General features: G+C 44.3%; 1 protein-coding gene across 2 annotated transcripts in view; it reads right to left on the bottom strand.

The window, feature by feature from the left end:
- Positions 1-18,794, bottom strand: part of b3gnt2b (UDP-GlcNAc:betaGal beta-1,3-N-acetylglucosaminyltransferase 2b) — a 215,750-nt gene that overhangs the window by 9,271 nt on the left and 187,685 nt on the right. The window contains exon 1 of one of the 2 annotated variants that reach the window (XM_072436849.1): positions 11,063-11,154. The exons of the other annotated variant lie outside the window; for it this stretch is intronic. The gene's annotated coding sequence lies outside the window, so the exon portion shown is untranslated. Of the gene's footprint in view, positions 1-11,062; positions 11,155-18,794 lie in introns of those variants that run through there. 2 annotated transcript variants of the gene reach the window in all.

Genomic DNA, 18,794 nt, shown 5'->3' with positions numbered 1-18,794 from the left:
TAAATGTAACAGAAATAGGACAGAGCAGAAAGTGTGTCGCTTTGCATCAAAATTGGAGCAATATTGAACTGTGCTGCTTGGTGACCATTAATGTTAACATAAGCTTGTTAATACTAGCATGAATATGACATACTCTGAGTCAAGAGTCTGCTTCCCATTCCCTTCAATGGGAAATTCAACTCTTGTGGTAGCTAAGAGCAGAACCAGGGTGTGTCCAACTTGAGGTCAAACCAGTTGAGTTGGTGTCTCACATGATTTGAATAATTACTCCCACAAAAGACACATTGCCTTATAAGATGGTGGTGGGACATAAAGCCTATAATAATCCTCCCTGGACAAACTTAAAATAGACAGGAATTTCTCATTATCAACAAATACTTGTCACTCCAGCTCCACAAGCTAAAGGTCAGCTCTCTGTGCTCAACTCTTTCACTGTAATCTAAAGTGTAGTGGATCATCGGGTAAAACATACAGGCCGGGGCATGCTTAATACACTACAAAAACATGTCACAGTTAATCCAGACGCATGACTCAACTGTGTGAGTCCATGATGAGCAATGAAAAGTATATCTAATGTAACCATGTGCTGGGGGTATTAGAGGCATTTACATAAGGCCATCACAGAGGTTACACACAGGCCCCGCCCCTCACTGCTAGGTTACAACCAAGGCAACATTCAACTTAAGCAAAACAATGTCAATAGACCAAAACTAAATACAAAGCACTTCCAACACTGGCTCAAATTTGTAATGGTAAAAGAATCAAACAATATGTATGTAGATCTTATACTCAATAACATTTGTAATGTAACAATATTTAAAGCTTGTAGTAACAAAAGCTACAACACATTTTTGATTCTAAATCTTATCTCAAGTACAGTATCCATAAAAACTCAGCGTTCCATATCAACCAACATGAATTATTTGTCTATTGCTTATAAACCTGTACAATTAATCAAATTTAAATCAATGCAGGATGCAATCTTTTCATAATTGACAAGTTTGCAGCCACTTTTCGGTCATTGAAAGCATGTTGTTGGGAGTTAAATTATACGTGAGGAATAGAATTGACCACTTTTTGAGAAAGACACATTTTTAATCAGTGTGTGATTCATGTTCATAAAATGCATCAAAAAAGCCTATTTACTTAAAAAAATAACAAAATGTAGTTATTTTGATGACATACAAGCTACCAAATCTGCCAAAACATCAAATCTCTTGAGTGGAGTTAAGAGATCAATAAATAAATCTAAGCCAAGCATGTAAATAGTGGTTGGTAAATGGAAATATATGGAATACTACGTTAAAAAAAAAAAAAAAAAGTAGAGCGTACATGCAAACATGTTCACAAAAGCAAAAGATAACACATTTATCACAGTCATAACTACTTTATGAAGTCCCAATGAGGTCAATAATACACAATATGTGCAATGCTGTGACATAATGTCAATCATCCTGGTGCAATATTTTCTGTCCATATAACAGCTGTAAATAAGAGTGTTATTTTTAATAGTATAAGAGTATATGAGGGTTTTATAAGTTATCTGTTTTTTTCATTATTATACTTCTGCACCTAATCTTTGTTGCAACACTGGAATTTCCCCATTGTGGGATAAATAAAGGGAATCTCATTTTATATGCTTGTTCTGTACGGTGGCTAATCTGGCTATGGCTCATTGATTCATATTGTTGTAGATTGATCATGTAACCTGACATTCATCTTACAAATGCAGCTAGTGCCTGGTGTACCTCATATTGTGGATACTTCTCTGTTGACTAATCGGGCTTGTCACAGATAAAAGGCACACCTTGTGCACTAAAGGAAGAGTGTCCCAAGCTCTCAAAAATATTCAGAACAAAGGCCGCACAATATATTGCAAGTATTGATATGGCCATATTGGCTGGTGCAACAAACTTAATACAATAAGGTTCTTCATCTGGCAAAACTACTTTTCATTTTTTTATGAAAATGTGTAGCCCAGGGGTCTCCAATTATATTTTCCATGGTGCCAAATACGTCATAAGGCGCTGGTACAGCTGGCAGCCCGGTGTAAACGCTCTCTCTTCTTTCTCACACTTATTGTGCTTTATATTTTGTAAATATAGTAAGTATATTTTTTCTATTTTACTGTACGATAGGGACACGCGCTGGAATAGTTTTTTAATTCAACTGTTTTTGACTTTTTTCGGCTGGATTTGAGCGTTTTTCGTTGCGTTCGTTGTGTTGTTGTGACGTGAGCTAGCTCCGAGCGAGCCCACCAGCCCCCCCCCCGGCCGCGCTAAAGTACGGCGTGTCGTCGGTACACGTTTATATACACGTTTATATGAAAGAGGAACTTCACGAACGATCGGGACACGCACTGGAATCGCTTTAAATTAACTTGTTTTGACTTTATTCGGCTGGATTGAGTGTTTTCGTCGTGTCGTTGCGATGTGTCTTGGCTCTGAGTCCCCCGGCTCCGGCCCCGCCCCCCGCCCGGCGCCGTACCGCGTTTACACAAAGGAGGAACTAATGAAACTGCGGAGAACAGTCGTCTTACCCGGAGATCGTCACGTTATCCCGGCGGACATCCTAAGGAAAACGCAACGAGGCAGACGGGCTGGACGTAAACTCCGAGAGAAGAGAGGGACAAACAGGAAGTCGGTTCTCGCCGTAGTCATGGGTAACGTGAGGTCCCTTCAAAATAAAATGACGGAAATAGCGAGCCTCATGCGGTCCCAGAGGATTTATAGGGACAGCAGCGTCTTGATTTTCATAGAGACCTGGTTAACAGCAGAAATGCCAGACTCTATTGTAGGTTTGGACAATTTTCATCTGCTGCGGGCGGACAGAACGAGAGAATCCGGGAAGAAAAGAGGTGGAGGTCTGGCGGTGTATGTGAACACGAGCTGGTCCAAACCCGAACACTGCACAGTGAGGGAGCAGCTATGTAACAAGGATATTGAACTATTGGCTATTGGCATGAGGCCATACTATCTGCCCCGGGAGTTCTCACATGTGATTTTGATCGCAGTCTATGTGGCCCCGTCTGCCAATGCTGAAAATGCTTGTGAAGCACTGCTCTCCTGCACTTGTAGGCTGCAAACACAGCATCCACAGGCTCTCTTCCTCATCTCTGGTGACTTTAACCACGCTTCTCCCTCTTCTGTTCTACCAACATACACCCAGTATGTTACCTGCCCCACCAGAGAGAATAGAACATTGGACTTGTTTTTTGCCAACACCAAGGAGGCTTATTCTTCTTCCCCCCTCCCTCCCCTGGGCAGCTCGGACCACAACCTTGTACATCTGAGGCCTGTGTATGAACCCATCGTGCGCAGGCAGCCTGTGGTGTCCCGTGAGGTGAAGATGTGGTCTGCTGAGAGCGAGGAGGCTCTGAGGGACTGCTTCAGCACCACTGTCTGGACTGAGCTTTATGACCCACATGGGGAGGACATCAACACCATCACAGAGTGCATCACGGACTACATCAACTTCTGTTTTGAGAACATTGTTCCCTCCCGGACGGTGCGGTGTTTTCCAAACAACAAGCCATGGATTAACCGTGAACTGAAGGCTCTGCTGAAGGAGAAGAAGAGAGCCTTCAGGTCAGGGAACAAGGAGGAGCTGAGGACTGTGCAGAAGGAGCTGAGGAGGAAGATCAGGCAGGCTGAGGCCGGCTACAAGAGGAGGATGGAGGAGCAGCTGCAGCAAAAGAACATTCAGGGAGTGTGGAGGAGCCTGAAAACCATCTCGGGCTTCAAAATCCCCCCTGCCCAGACAGAGGGGGATCTACAGTGGGTGAATGATTTAAATGCTCACTTCTTGAGGTTTGATCGGTCACCCGCCCCTCCCCCTGCACAGCTGCATGCTCCCTCTTCCACAGCTGGACAATGCCCTGCATCTGTTCCTCTTCGCTTATCTGCCCCGGACCATCAGCTCCCCACTTCGCCTGGACTCACCCATCCCCCCAGCACACGGTCCCCCTGCCAACCACTGACTGTCACAGCAGCACAGGTGAGGAGTGAGCTGAAGAGGATTAAAGTGAGGAAGGCAGCAGGACCTGATGGCATCAGCCCCAGGCTCCTTAAGTCCTGCGCAGATGAACTGTGTGGAGTTGTGGAGCATGTCTTCAACATGAGCCTGAAGCTGAGGGTGGTACCACAGGTCTGGAAGACCTCCTGTCTGGTACCTGTGCCTAAGACACCGCGCCCCAAAGACCTCAACAGCTTCAGGCCAGTGGCTCTCACGTCCCACCTGATGAAGACACTGGAGCGGCTAGTCCTGGACCACCTCCGCTCCACCGTGAGCTCAGCCATGGACCCGCTGCAGTTTGCATATCGGTCTGGCATCGGAGTGGAGGACGCCGTCATCTCCCTGCTGCACCGCTCTCTCTCTCACCTGGAAAAGCCTGGCAGCTCTGTGAGGATTCCGTTCTTCGATCTTTCCAGCGCCTTCAACACCATCCAGCCGCTGCTCCTGAGGGACAAGCTGGAGACGGCTGGTGTGGAGTATGACCTGGCAGAGTGGATCCTGGACTACCTCACAGACCGACCCCAGTTTGTGAGAGCCCGGAACTGTGTGTCTGACACTCGGACCTGCAGTGTGGGGGCGCCCCAGGGCACTGTCCTCGCGCCCTTTCTCTTCACCCTTTACACTGCAGACTTCAGACATGACACGGACAGCTGTGTCCTGCAGAAGTTCTCTGACGACTCTGCTATCATCGGACTCATCACGGACGACGATGACGCGGAGTACAGAGGACTGGCGCAGGACTTTGTGGACTGGTGTCAGCGGAACCACCTCCTCATCAACGCGGGGAAGACCAAGGAGATGGTGGTGGATTTCCGCAGACGCCACCCCACTGCCCCCTCACCAGTGAACATCCAGGGACGGGACATTGAGAGAGTGGACTCATACAAGTACCTGGGTGTTCATCTGAACCACAAACTGGACTGGACTCATAACACGGACGCACTGTACAGGAAGAGCCAGAGTCGGCTCTACCTCCTGAGGAGACTCAGGTCTTTTGGAGTGACAGGGCCACTCCTGAAGACCTTCTACGACTCTGTGGTGGCATCAGCCCTCCTGTACGGTGTGGTCTGCTGGAGCAGCAGCATCACAGAGAGGGAGAGGAAGAAGCTGGACAAAGTCATCAAGAAGTCCAGCTCCGTCCTGGGCTGTGCTCTGGACTCGGTGCAGGAGGTGGGGGACAGGAGGGTCCTGGCTAGATTCACATCTATGCTGGACCATGAGTGTCACCCCCTGCAGGACACTCTCTCCGCTCTGGAGAGCAGCTTCAGTGAGAGACTGATCCACCCTCGATGTGCGAGGGAAAGGTTCCGTAGGTCTTTCCTTCCTGCTGCTGTCAGACTTTATAACAAAAACTGTTAGTACTGAACACTCGCAATACTGACCTAACCATGTGCAATTCTGTCATATGTGCAATTGCTGTTGGAATTCATGTGCAATTCATGTGCAACCTATGTGCTGTCGTGACACATATTCATGTGCAATTACTGTCGTAATCACATGCAATGGTATTTATGTATTTATTTATTTATTTGTCTATGGGAGTTTTTATTTATTTATAGGAGATCTTCTACTGAAAGTGTTTTTCAGACTTCCTATAAGTGATCTGTTCTTCTGTATCTACCTCTGTATCTACCTGCGTTGCACCAATGAAATTTCCCCATGTGGGACAATAAAGGAATATCTTATCTTATCTTATGTTTTGAGGGCTAAAGTCCGGGGGCTGGACTACAAAATTGCACCGTAACGTTTCATCTCTATAAAGATCCACAAACGACTCAGTGGCACAATTCAACAACACAAATCTATTTACTTTACTTTCAGAGAAGTAGAAAGTGTAAACAAGACCAGGTTTACATCGAGACTAAACCAGCCACATCTACCAGAAAAATATGGAAAAGCTATAAAGCAGGACTAAAGCAGGTCTTGGACTATCAGGCGTAGTCTAGAATATTCTTAAAACAGGTCTAAAAAGCACTAAAAAAGGACTAAACCACGACTATCATAACTGTCATTACAACAGAGCCAACGTTGACATCTATTGCATAAGAACAAACGCAGCTGTCACGAGGCCACATGCACAATGTCATGCATGTTTTTGGCGTTCTCTGACCCGCAGCAGCCGCACTGCATCATGACATGCATTTTTTCAACCCTCTTCACGTCTATTAAAAATAGTCTTTCCCTCATGTCCAGAGTCACATTCTCTGTATGTTAAACTGTAAAATGATGTGGGTTTTATTACAATCCGACACATATTCACAGAGGAATCAGCCTATGAGGGTGAATTTAGACACACCTAATACAAAGGTGCACTTGTCCTCGGACGAGACCTAGATCCACTTTTCATTACCTGACCTGTGGGACACTCCTCGTACCATACACAGCGGTCTGACCAACCGTGCACTTGCGCAGGTTAAGGCCTTTCAATCCAATGACGAAGCCAGGAAAACACACTGTCCTCCGATGCCACGGCGCGTAATGTTCCTCGTGAAGCCGTTATCTACTGTGTCTACAGTGTAGTTCATTATTATCAAGAGTTTTACTCAAGTCAGACTTTACTCGGCGCTGCACCGTTTTGTAATGTTTATCAACAGTTCAAATGTATAATTTTAGCAAATTTTGAGCTAGTATTTTATCAGGAACATCAGGTTATATTCCAAGAGTAAATTCAATTGAACAAATCTCAAAAATTAGGTTACTAGGTATAGTTATTATAGTAACTTATGCACTTGCACCAAAGTATCTGGGCATGCGCAGCTTGAATAACCGTGCCAAATCAGGGTCTACAACCTCGCTCCTGATTAGCTCTGTAGTTGCCATGAAACAAGCGCTCCACACGGATTTCCAAATATGGAACACGGCTCCACTTTAGTCGCTATCCAAGCAGTTGTATTGTTTTACACAGGGCTGCCGATAAGACACAAATCTGTTTTCAAGCCGCCCAGGGAAGGGGTGCAATGTTGACTTGTCTGTGCATGTGAACATTTTACACAAATCTACTTTATATCAATAATGGCCATCCGTCTCAATTAAGTAGATTGATTTGTGTAAAATATCCATTGTTCATGAGCACCAACCAGTCAATGCACCAATTCCCTGGGCAGCCTGAAACTTATAGCAGCCCTAAGTTAACCAATACAATTGGAAGGAGGATTAGGTCCAGACGGGTGAATACGGTCTATGATACAAAGAAGTAAACAGTATTCTCATATAAAAAGTTAGATTAAATTCATCTTAACTACCTCACTTCATGCTCTCTGCTTTCTACTGTCTAGTATAAATCCTTACAATTCCAAAAAAAAGGACATTTTAGTTAACTAAGACACTACCCACAGTTTATCCGAATGCCCAAGAGCAGTAAATGGGAAGCAACAAATGTTAAACTGAAGAGATCATTTGTAGAAAGACTAAACCCATTTTATCTTTATAATAAGATAAGATGAGATAAGATAAGCCTTTATTGTTGCTGATTGCGCACTCATGCTCCACTGTTTGTCTGCCAGTGTTTCCATGTTAACAGTGAAAAGTATCACTTCCATTAGCACGCTCTGTATTTAGCGGAAATGGGTCATCAACGGCACCATGAGTGAATAGCTTGTTTTTTCTCCATTTGTACCTGAAAAGGGGGCATGGATGTGCTGAAAACACAAGAGGAAACTGCTGCCAGTAAAGAAGTTACTGTCTAAGTTGATTGTCATGGGAATACTGATGGAAAGAAATATAATACTTAAACCGAAAGCTAATATTTGTATTGTAAAAGGATAACAAACCAGGTGCACTCAGTCAAACTTTGTCACCACTAGGGCATTGTCACTACTAGGGCAAGTCAACTAAAACAATTCTTGATTGACTGAAAATCGACCCTGCTGATCGATTCTGTCGATATGGGGAGTTGCTGATCTGACCATCAGCATGCACTCTCACTCTCACAGAAAAGTACTAGGAAAGAGTGTTTTACAAAAGGACTCTCTGTAGAACCTTCTTCGGCGTTTTATGGCGGTTGATATCCAAGTGTTACCGCCACCTACTGTAGTTGTCCGTAGTCTCTGTCCGTAGTCTCTGTCCGTAGTCTCTGTCCGTAGTCTCTGTCCGTAGTCTCTGTCCGTAGTCTCTGTCCGTAGTCTCTGTCCGTAGTCTCTGTCCGTACGCTCTGTCCGGTACGCTCTGTCCGGTACGCTCTGTCCGGTACGCTCTGTCCGGTACGCTCTGTCCGGTACGCTCTGTCCGGTACGCTCTGTCCGGTACGCTCTGTCCGGTACGCTCTGTCTCTCCTCTGTCTCTCCTCTGTCTCTCCTCTGTCTCTCCTCTGTCTCTCCTCTGTCTCTCCTCTGTCTCTCCTCTGTCTCTCCTCTGTCTCTCCTCTGTCTCTCCTCTGTCTCTCCTCTGTCTCTCCTCTGTCTCTCCTCTGTCTCTCCTCTGAATGTCCAGACTAATCCCCTGACCCCTCATTCACTACATAGTCCTGCACTATCTAGCAGACTTTATAGTGCGCTCAATCACAGAGCAAGTGTTTGCTCATATTCTTCAACAGTGCATTTAAACATCTCTTCTGCTTCATTCAGTCTGTTGTGTCCAGTTAAAATCCTGTCGCTGTGGCTTTTCCGACTCTCGCAATGCATTGTGGTCTATATTGACCGATCTAATGACCAGCGCTGGATACTACTTTTCATGGTGCATTGAGGGAAATTTTAAGTGCACTAGTTTTTCACCTGTGGGACATTTGGACACAACTACAAAATGGTGTGATCTACAGTGCTCTGTAGAGAACAGTGTAGACATTCAGACACGTCCTATCACTGTTCTCACTCAACAAAGTTTACAAACAAGTTTCTTATTTTAAGTTATGTGAAATAAACGCAAATTAATTCATAGCTACCGTAACACAAGCAGGTGACAGGTGGGCGTGGATCCTTTTTTTAAATCCCCAAAGGGAGGCGTGCCAGAAAAAGTTTGAGAAGCTCAGAGTTAAGCCTCAGTCATCACCAACTGCTGGCTGACAAAGTGTCTCTACTACAAACTCAGCACTGCATCCATTAGCAGACGTCAGCTCTACTGGGGAGTGTCGCTGTCGAAGGTCTACTTCCCAATATGGAGACAAAAGACAGGAAAAGGGAACCAATTCTACACTGGTTAAACATTGCAATAAAACACTAACAATGAGAATGATTCATACGTTTGATTAGAATTGTAGTTCTCGGAGTGATATGACTTGAGTAATATATAGTATAGTGTTGTATTTGTGAGTTTTTGTACTTTTTACACCAACTTGAAATTCTAAATCAGACATTCTTATAATTTCTCGTTGAATGGAGTCGTAGTTTCCCCAAACTTTGTCCAAGACCCTTTGCTCAAGTTCAGTGCAGAGCAAGACATAACTGTTAATATGCACTTTTATAGTCAAAAAAATATTATTAGTAAATATCTTACTGTGAGATTGGGACACAGTTACATCCTTAAAGTTACTTGAATGCACCTTTTTATTAGTGCACACAGGGAGCGTTCTGTGTTTTCGGATTAGTGTGCTAATACTCACTTCCTGTTATGTGATAAGGAGATTAGTCAAATGCCAGGTAAAGGCATTCATTCAAACTTTCTATTTCATGCTCTGAGTTCAGGATATCTAAACGTATGTGGCTCACATGTTAAACTGACACAGACCAGACAGATGAGCCCAAAATTAGCATAATTTAGGCTGACCTAAAAGGACTGAAGTTACTGAGGGTACAGAGAGAGTCAGGGTGCCCAAATGAATCATTTACAAGCACCGACAGATGTAGAACTGATGTAGAAGTCATAAATCCAGAGACGTTATTGATCAAATTAAATCCTTAAGCAGAACAACGACATGGTGAAAGATTATATTGCCCCAGGAAATGTTATATTGTGTTATGTTAGTCACTTTTCACACAGCTTAACTCTTGTCCCACAGAGCAAAATGACCAGTGTCACATGGAAAACCTTGAAAATATCTTCAAATCTACGCTGAATGCTGAACTGATACCAATCACAGGCCGTTTGCAGGAAGTTAACACATCAATGTGCAACCACCAAGACTCCTGGATCTTTAGCAACATGAAACAAACACAGAAAGATGTGACCAAAAGGATTCAGGAGGTTTAAGTTAAGAAGCTGATTTTATTACGCAAAAAAAAAAAACACTTCCATTACACGGAAGAGATAGTCGACCAGGACTTCTTAGTAGTACAAACGGTTATGTGTACGGCTGCTATATCTCAATTGAAACAGAAATGCAATTTGAATAAGCAAATCAGCAAGACTGCAATTGTTTAAGTCCTTCGCCAACAACAACAACAACAACAACAACAACAACAACAACTCCTGGCTTGTATAAAACCTTTCGACCTCTATAAAAACCTTACGAAATGCATGGTATTCACTCTCTAATGTGCATTTTGAACAGAATTCTACTACTATAAATATAAAAATAAACTATATAATATAATATAAATAAATAAACTATCGCATTTTTTTTATCAGGAAAAAAAAAAAAGATATTAACTAGATATTTTGCCAAAACTGTCCCAGCCCTAAATTGTCTGCAGATGGTGGGGGACTTAGAAGAAGAAGAAGTGGAACATTTGGCAGATTCGTCCCTCACAAGGTCCACTCTGCCTTTATTAAGGGAAAAAGTGGATATTCTCTGTCTAAACATAGCAGCTCAGCCCGCGCTCGTCTGCAGAGCAACAGTGGAAAATGTAACTCATGTGATGATGAGAAACACTTTATCTCGAGCCCAGAAGTGACGCGCGGGGGACGTGTCCACAGTCCACGCAGAGAGAGGACAGGTTCAAAGTAAACCTGACCGCTGTCCACACCAATTGTCTTACATTGGGCTATATTTGTCCGAAGTTTACACCGGGCTTTGCTGAAAGAAAAGCCAACCAAAAAAACGGGACTTGCCGATGTCAAACGTACACATCTAAGACATGGGAGCGAATGAACTTTTCAGCACGTCTTCTTCTTCTTGTGGCGCGTTACTGTTGACGCGAGACTGTAAAACCGCGTCCAAAGTGTGACATCAACTCACCGTAACCTTCTGCCGCTCCTCCCCGCACTTCACTCAGTCCATGGCCGGTGAGTTAGTTCGCTTAATCCCCGCGTCTTCGTCGGCGCCTGAGCAGGGGCCGCCGGGGTGTTTCTGTGGCGTGTGTCTGCTCCTCCGTGCGCACTCAGATCTGTGGCACAGACCTGCGCCGCCGTCACGTGACACGGCTTTGATCCCGGAGGAGGGGTGGGGCCACATGACGTCACAAAACAACCAAATACCATAATTCCGTTTGTCAAACATTCTCAAACCAGAAACTGAAATGTGTTGTATTTGAATCCCTTTTGTCCTCGTATGTAAATCCCCTGTATTGTTGCACTCACCTCAGAGCTGTGAAGACCAGGACTCTCTGTATTGACTGTAACTGTAAACTGAAGAATATTTTTATTTTTATATTGATTTTCTATGTATATTTTGAAACTGCAAATGTATTAAGCCTCTCGCAATGTTATTGTTTATATCATTATACAATTGAAAAAATAAAAAATAAAAAACACCACAGAAGAAGAAGAAAATAGGAATACAATCTAAAGAATAAAGTCAAAGTCTGAGGCGTGCAGCTACAGTGGGTGGCGATAATGTAACACTTGCATACCAACCGCCATAAAACATACAAAATTTTACCCTTTACACTGCAGACTTCAGACATGACACGGACAGCTGTGTCCTGCAGAAGTTCTCTGACGACTCTGCCATCATCGAACTCATCACGGACGACGATGACGCGGAGTACAGAGGACTGGTGCAGGACTTTGTGGACTGGTGTCAGCGGAACCACCTCCTCATCAACGCGGGGAAGACCAAGGAGATGGTGGTGGATTTCCGCAGACGCCACCCCACTGCCCCATCACCAGTGAACATCCAGGGACGGGACATTGAGAGAGTGGACTCATACAAGTACCTGGGTGTTCATCTGAACCACAAACTGGACTGGACTCATAACACAGACGCACTGTACAGGAAGAGCCAGAGTCGGCTCTACCTCCTGAGGAGACTCAGGTCTTTTGGAGTGACAGGGCCACTCCTGAAGACCTTCTACGACTCTGTGGTGGCATCAGCTCCTGTAGGTGTGGCCTGCTGGAGCAGCAGCATCACAGAGAGGGAGAGGAGGAAGCTGGACAGAGTCATCAAGAAGTCCAGCTCCGTCCTGGGCTGTGCTCTGGACTCGGTGCAGGAGGTGGGGGACAGGAGGGTCCTGGCTAGATTCACATCTATGCTGGACCATGAGTGTCACCCCCTGCAGGACACTCTCTCTGCTCTGGAGAGCAGCTTCAGTGAGAGACTGATCCACCCTCGCTGTGTGAAGGAAAGGTTCCGTAGGTCTTTCCTTCCTGCTGCTGTCAGACTTTATAACAAAAACTGTTAGTACTGAACACTCGCAATACTGACCTAACCTAATACTGATGTGCAACTCTGTCATATGTGCAATTGCTGTTGGAATTCATGTGCAATTCATGTGCAATTACTGTGAAATTCATGTGCAATCTATGTGCTGTCGTGACACATATTCATGTGCAATTACTGTCGTGATCACATGCAATGGTATTTATGTATTTATTTATTTATTTGTCTATGGGAGTTTTTATTTATTTATAGGAGATCTTCTACTGAAAGTGTTTTTCAGACTTCCTATAAGTGATCTGTTCTTCTGTATCTACCTCTGTATCTACCTGCGTTGCACCAATGAAATTTCCCCATGTGGGACAATAAAGGAATATCTTATCTTATCTTATCTTATCTTAAAAATAGCTAGATAATGTGCAATGGCTGATTGAGAGTGTCTGCATTCATGTCCAATCCATATGCCGTCGTGACACATATTCATGTGCAATTACTGTCGCGATTACATGCAATGGTATTTATGTATGTATTTATGTATTTATTTTATCTTTATTATTTTCCTCTTCATCCCTTGTTGGGAAATGGGAGGTTTTGTCTATGGGAGTTTTTGTTTATAGGAGATCTTCTACTGAGAGTGTTTTTCAAACTTCCTATAAGTGATCTGTTCTGTTCTTCTGTATCTACCTCTGTATCTACCTGCGTTGCATCAATGAAATTTCCCCATGTGGGACAATAAAGGAATATCTTATCTTATCTTAAGTCAGTATTGCGAGTGTTCAGGACTAACGGTGTTTGTTATAAAGTCTGACAGCAGCAGAAGCAGGGCCGGCCCAAGCCTTCAGGGGGCCCTAAGCGAAAACATTTTTGGGGGCCCCTCACCACGTCATCAGAATCAGTTTTATTGTCATTGTCAGTAAACAATTCACATATGGGAACTTTCTTCAACGCAAACAAAGCGCACCAAAACTCCAGGGCATCTGTTTGCCAGTTAGTTTATTCTCAACACCTCACAAGCTCAAATATTGATAACTTAAATCCCACAATGCAACTTGGTATTCCGCTGACATCACCTCTACTCCCTGTACAAATAATACGTCCCAGATATGTTTTTGGGCGTGTTTGTGGGCGTTAAGGGTCGACTGCCACATTAGCACATTAGTTTAAACTAATGAACAGGGGGGTCTGGGGGCTCTCCCCTAGAAATTTTCAGACCTTTTTTGGGTCTTCTGCTGCATTTTAATGTGGTCCAGCCGGCTAAAGTAAGAGTAAAATGTTGAGGTTGTAATGCTATAAAATGATGATGTGATGAAACTGTGCCAGGAGAAAATGATTAAAGCCAGTTATTAATACATTAGTGTACTTAATTACTCAATACAATATTGGCTATGAAAAATAATTATGGTCAAATTGATTCATTTTAACTGAAAATGTAAAAGTAATAGTTATCCTTACAAATTTATCTTTTACAGCCCCCAACTGTTCCTTCTTGCTAAAGTGACTAAACAAGTTATATTAAATTAAACAGATGGCATAAGCATTGCTTGATTAACAATTAACACTGATAAAACAGTGCAAACATGTTATTCCCAGAGAATGAACAGAACTAGAACTGAAGGTCCAAACCTAGCTATAGTGAAGAGACTGCGTTTCTGCAACTTTGCCACTTTTGTATAAAAATATATAGTATTATTCTATAACAGACGTAATCATAATATGTCTGGTTATTTTTCACTATCAATTTATTATAATTTATAACAAATAGTCTAATGATGCTTTTTAAATAAATTGAAATGTTTTATTGCTCTATTAAAAGTTAATTACAATATAAATGTTTGTTCTGATCAGAACATCACACACTGGACTCCTGCATGAAACAATGCTGCGATGTGATTGGCTGATGGACCTTACATGCATAAACCTTTACGTTCCTCTCATTCCACGTTAAGAAGTAAAACAGACGTCACGAGTCACGATTGATCTCACACATGGTGATGTGAGAGAGAGGGGACGCAAACTCAAACCTGCTCATCTCTGACTGAGGCTGCACAGGGGCCCGGGACAGGGGCCCCCAGACCCCCCTGTTCATTAGTTTAAACTAATGTGCTAATGTGGCTGTCGACCCTTAACGCCCACAAATACGCCCAAAAACATATCTGGGATGTGTGTTATTTGTACAGGGAGTAGAGGTGATGTCAGCGGAATACCAAGTTGCATTGTGGGATTTAAGTTATCAATATTTGAGCTTGTGAGGTGTTGAGAATAAACTAACTGGCAAACATATGCCCTGGAGTTTTGGTGCGCTTTGTTTGGGTTGAAGAAAGTACCCATATGTGAATTGTTTACTGACAATGACAATGAAACTGATTTCCGGATCTCCGCCTCTTAGTGACCCGGGGCATAGAGGCCCCTCACCGGCCTCACCTGCAGCTAACACTACGGGGCTGGTGTAAATGTTAAGCTTATTATCTTTCATTCAGACATATATTATGCGCGGTGCAGAGCTCTCGTCGCCTCCAGCCTGAGCGAACTAACGTGACAGAATCGTGTTGTTTCAAACAGCAGCATTAACCGTCTCTTTGTAAGAGAAGTTCAATACCTGGAGAGTGTTGTTGAGTTTGCAGTTTCTTTACATCGTCAAGAAGTTTCTTCTTTCGTTTTTCGGCACCAGGAGATATATTCCTCTGGACATGAGGACCACGTTCTGTTGTGTTTATGTTTTGCTCTCGTTCTGCTCGCGCACAATGAAGTTGCCCAATCAGGGCAGGTTTGGTGTCTTGGTTGCCAGATTGTCATTACAAATAAATGCGGTTTGTGCCTTATATGTTACCGCTGTGTGCGCTGCCGCGCCAGCAGCACTACTGCACTAGTGGCGCACGCTGCGCTTGCACTTCTCATAAGACGGGTTGCCAGATTGGGGGCCCTATTAACGCCTCGGGGCCCTACGCGGCTGCTTAGTTCGCTTATAGGCTGGGCCGGCCCTGAGCAGAAGGAAAGACCTGCGAAACCTTTCCTTCACACAGCGAGGGTGAATCAGTCTGTCACTGAAGCTGCTCTCCAGAGCAGACAGAGTGTCCTGCAGGGGTCGACACTCATGGTCCAGCAGAGATGTGAATTTAGCCAGGACCCTTCTGTCCCCCACCTCCTGCACCGAGTCCAGAGCACAGCCCAGGACGGAGCTGGACTTCTTGATGACTTTGTCCAGTCTCCTCCTCTCCCTCTCTGTGATGCTGCTGCTCCAGCAGGCCACACCGTACAGGAGGGCTGATGCCACCACAGAGTCGTAGAAGGTCTTCAGGAGTGGCCCTGTCACTCCAAAAGACCTGAGTCTCCTCAGGAGGTAGAGCCGACTCTGGCTCTTCCTGTACAGTGCGTCTGTGTTATGAGTCCAGTCCAGTTAGTGGTTCAGATGAACACCCAGGTACTTGTATGAGTCACTCTCTCAATGTCCCGTCCCTGGATGTTCACTGGTGAGGGGGCAGTGGGGTGGCGTCTACGGAAGTCCACCACCATCTCCTTGGTCTTCCCCGCGTTGATGAGGAGGTGGTTCCGCTGACACCAGTCCACAAAGTCCTGCACCAGTCCCCTGTACTCCGCATCATCGTTGTCCGTGATGAGTCCGATGATGGCAGAGTGGTCAGAGAACTTCTGCAGGACACAGCTGTCCGTGTCGTGTCTGAAGTCTGCAGTGTAAAGGGTGAAGAGAAAGGGCGCGAGGACAGTGCCCTGGGGCGCCCCCACACTGCAGGTCCAAGTGTCAGACACACAGTCCCGGGCTCTCACAAACTGGGGTCGGTCTGTGAGGTAGTCCAGGATCCACTCTGCCAGGTCATACTCCACACCAGCCGTCTCCAGCTTGTCCCTCAGGAGCAGCAACTGGATGGACATGCTCCACAACTCCACACAGTTCATCTGCACAGGACTTAAGGAGCCTGGGGCTGATGCCGTCAGGTCCTGCTGCCTTCCTCACTTTAATCCTCTTCAACCTCCGGTTGGTCCTGCAGTTGTTCAGCGGAGACACATAAGTGATGGCACAGGTGCACTGTTTATGGAAATGATAAACTTTGAAAATGTCTCATGTTCTAATGTAAATGATTTGTTGAACTCTGTTACATCTAGTGTTTTGAATGTTCTGGACACCATCGCCCCTATAAAGGCTAAAATGGTTAAAAATAAGCAGAAGGCGCCGTGGAGAAATGATGATTCGGTCAGGGCACAGAAAAGGGAGTGCCGCAGGGCCGAATGGAAATGGCGCAAGTCAAAGCTCCAGGTTCAAAAAGAGATTTACAAAGAAAAGCTGAACATGTACAACCTAATCTTATGTAGAACTAGGGAAAGATATTTTTCTGAAATAATTGGAAGCTGCAGTAACAACTCGCGTGTTCTGTTTGCCACAGTAAACAGATTAACAAACCCTCCAGCTCAGCTGCCGTTAGAACTCATTTCCACATCCAAGTGTAATGAGTTTGCATTATTCTTTAATGACAAAGTTCAGGGCATTAAAAATGCTATAAATCCCACAATGCAAAAAATTACCCTAAAACCACCAAGACACTTAGAGCTAACTCACTTTGCACCAGTAACTGACAAAACTGTCCATGAGATCATCACCAGTCTGAGTTCATCTACATGCTGCCTTGATGTGTTACCCACCAGATTTCTAAAGTCTGTGCTGAACAGTTTGTTAGCACCATTCACTCACATAATTAACATGTCGCTTCAATCTGGAACATTCCCAATGTCTTTGAAAACTGCGGTCATAAAGCCTCTCCTAAAGAAGAGCAGTCTTGATGCCGCAGTACTGAGTCATTACCGGCCCATCTCTAATCTGCCATTTTTGGGCAAAGTCCTTGAAAAGGTTGTTTACCAACAGCTCACAGATTTCCTCTTAATAAACAACTCATTTGATGTTTTTCAGTCAGGTTTTAGACCTCATCACAGCACTGAGACTGCTCTTGTCAAGGTGACAAATGACATCCGCCTGAACACTGACACGGGCAAAGCCTCAGTCTTAATTCTGTTAGATCTGAGTGCTGCTTTTGACACTGTCGATCATGGGATCCTCTTACAGAGACTAGAGGACTGGGTGGGCATCACTGGCACTGCCCTAAACTGGTTAAGGTCCTATCTGGAAGACAGGAAGTACTTTGTTGAAATTGGTAGCTGTGTCTCAGACCACATGACCCTGACCTGTGGAGTGCCCCAAGGGTCAGTCCTGGGTCCCCTTCTGTTCAACCTCTACATGCTGCCGTTGGGTCAGTTGATACGCAGTGAAAATGTGTCCTATCACAATTATGCAGACGACACTCAGATCTATGTTTCACTATCGGCAGGTGACTATGGACCAGTAGATTCACTCTGTCACTGCATCCAACAGATCAGTTTGTGGATGCAAAACAACTTTCTCCAGCTGAACTCAGACAAGACTGAAATAATCGTTTTTGGCCCACAGAAACAAAGAGAAAGTGTTAGCGGTCACCTCCAGAGTCTCGCTCTAAAACCTACAAACCAAATTAGAAATCTGGGGGTAATAATGGACTCAGACTTGAACTTTAATAGCCACGTCAAATCAATAACATCAGCAGCTTTTTACCATCTAAAAAACATTGCCAAAATCAAAAATATAGTGTCAAAACCAGATTTAGAGAGACTTATCCATGCGTTTGTCTCCAGTAGATTAGACTACTGTAACGGCCTGCTCACTGGTCTCTCCAAACGAGTTGTAAAACAGCTGCAGTACATCCAGAACGCTGCTGCTCGGGTCCTGACTAGAACCAGGAAGTATTATCACATTAGTCCTGTTCTCAGGTCTCTGCACTGGCTCCCTGTGGCTCAGAGAATAGACTTTAAAGCAGCTCTGCTTGTGTACAAGTCTCTCCATGGCCTAGCACCAAAGTACATCTTGGATATGTTAGTGCCATATGAACCATCTCGGACTCTGAGGACCTCAGGGACCGGCCTCCTGCTGGTGCCCAGAGTCAGGACAAAACATGGGGAATCTGCGTTTCAGTTTTATGCAGCTAAAATCTGGAACAGTCTTCCTGAAGATGTGAGACAGGCTTCTACTCTGACAATGTTCAAATCTAAGCTAAAAACAGTTTTGTTTAGCTGCGCATATGACTGAAAGGATTTTTTCTTTGCACTCTTCTCTTTTGTTTGTGATTTTATTAGTTTAGAAAATCAGTTGGATTGATAATTTTTAATTTAGTTAATTTTATTGTATTTCTGTTTCTGTAATTTCTTTGTGATTTGAATGCATTTTTCCTGCTGTGAAGCACTTTGAATTGCCTTGTGTATGAAATGTGCTCTACAAATAAACTTGCCTTGCCTTGCCTTGCCTTCAGCTCACTCCTCACCTGTGCTGCTGTGACAGTCA

The sequence above is a fragment of the Eucyclogobius newberryi genome, unplaced genomic scaffold (assembly GCF_026437365.1).
Source record: "Eucyclogobius newberryi isolate DKJ021-1_F unplaced genomic scaffold, fEucNew1.0.hap1 SCAF_8, whole genome shotgun sequence".
NCBI classification, from domain to species: domain Eukaryota; kingdom Metazoa; phylum Chordata; class Actinopteri; order Gobiiformes; family Gobiidae; genus Eucyclogobius; species Eucyclogobius newberryi.
This window is presented reverse-complemented; position numbering and strand designations above follow the sequence as displayed.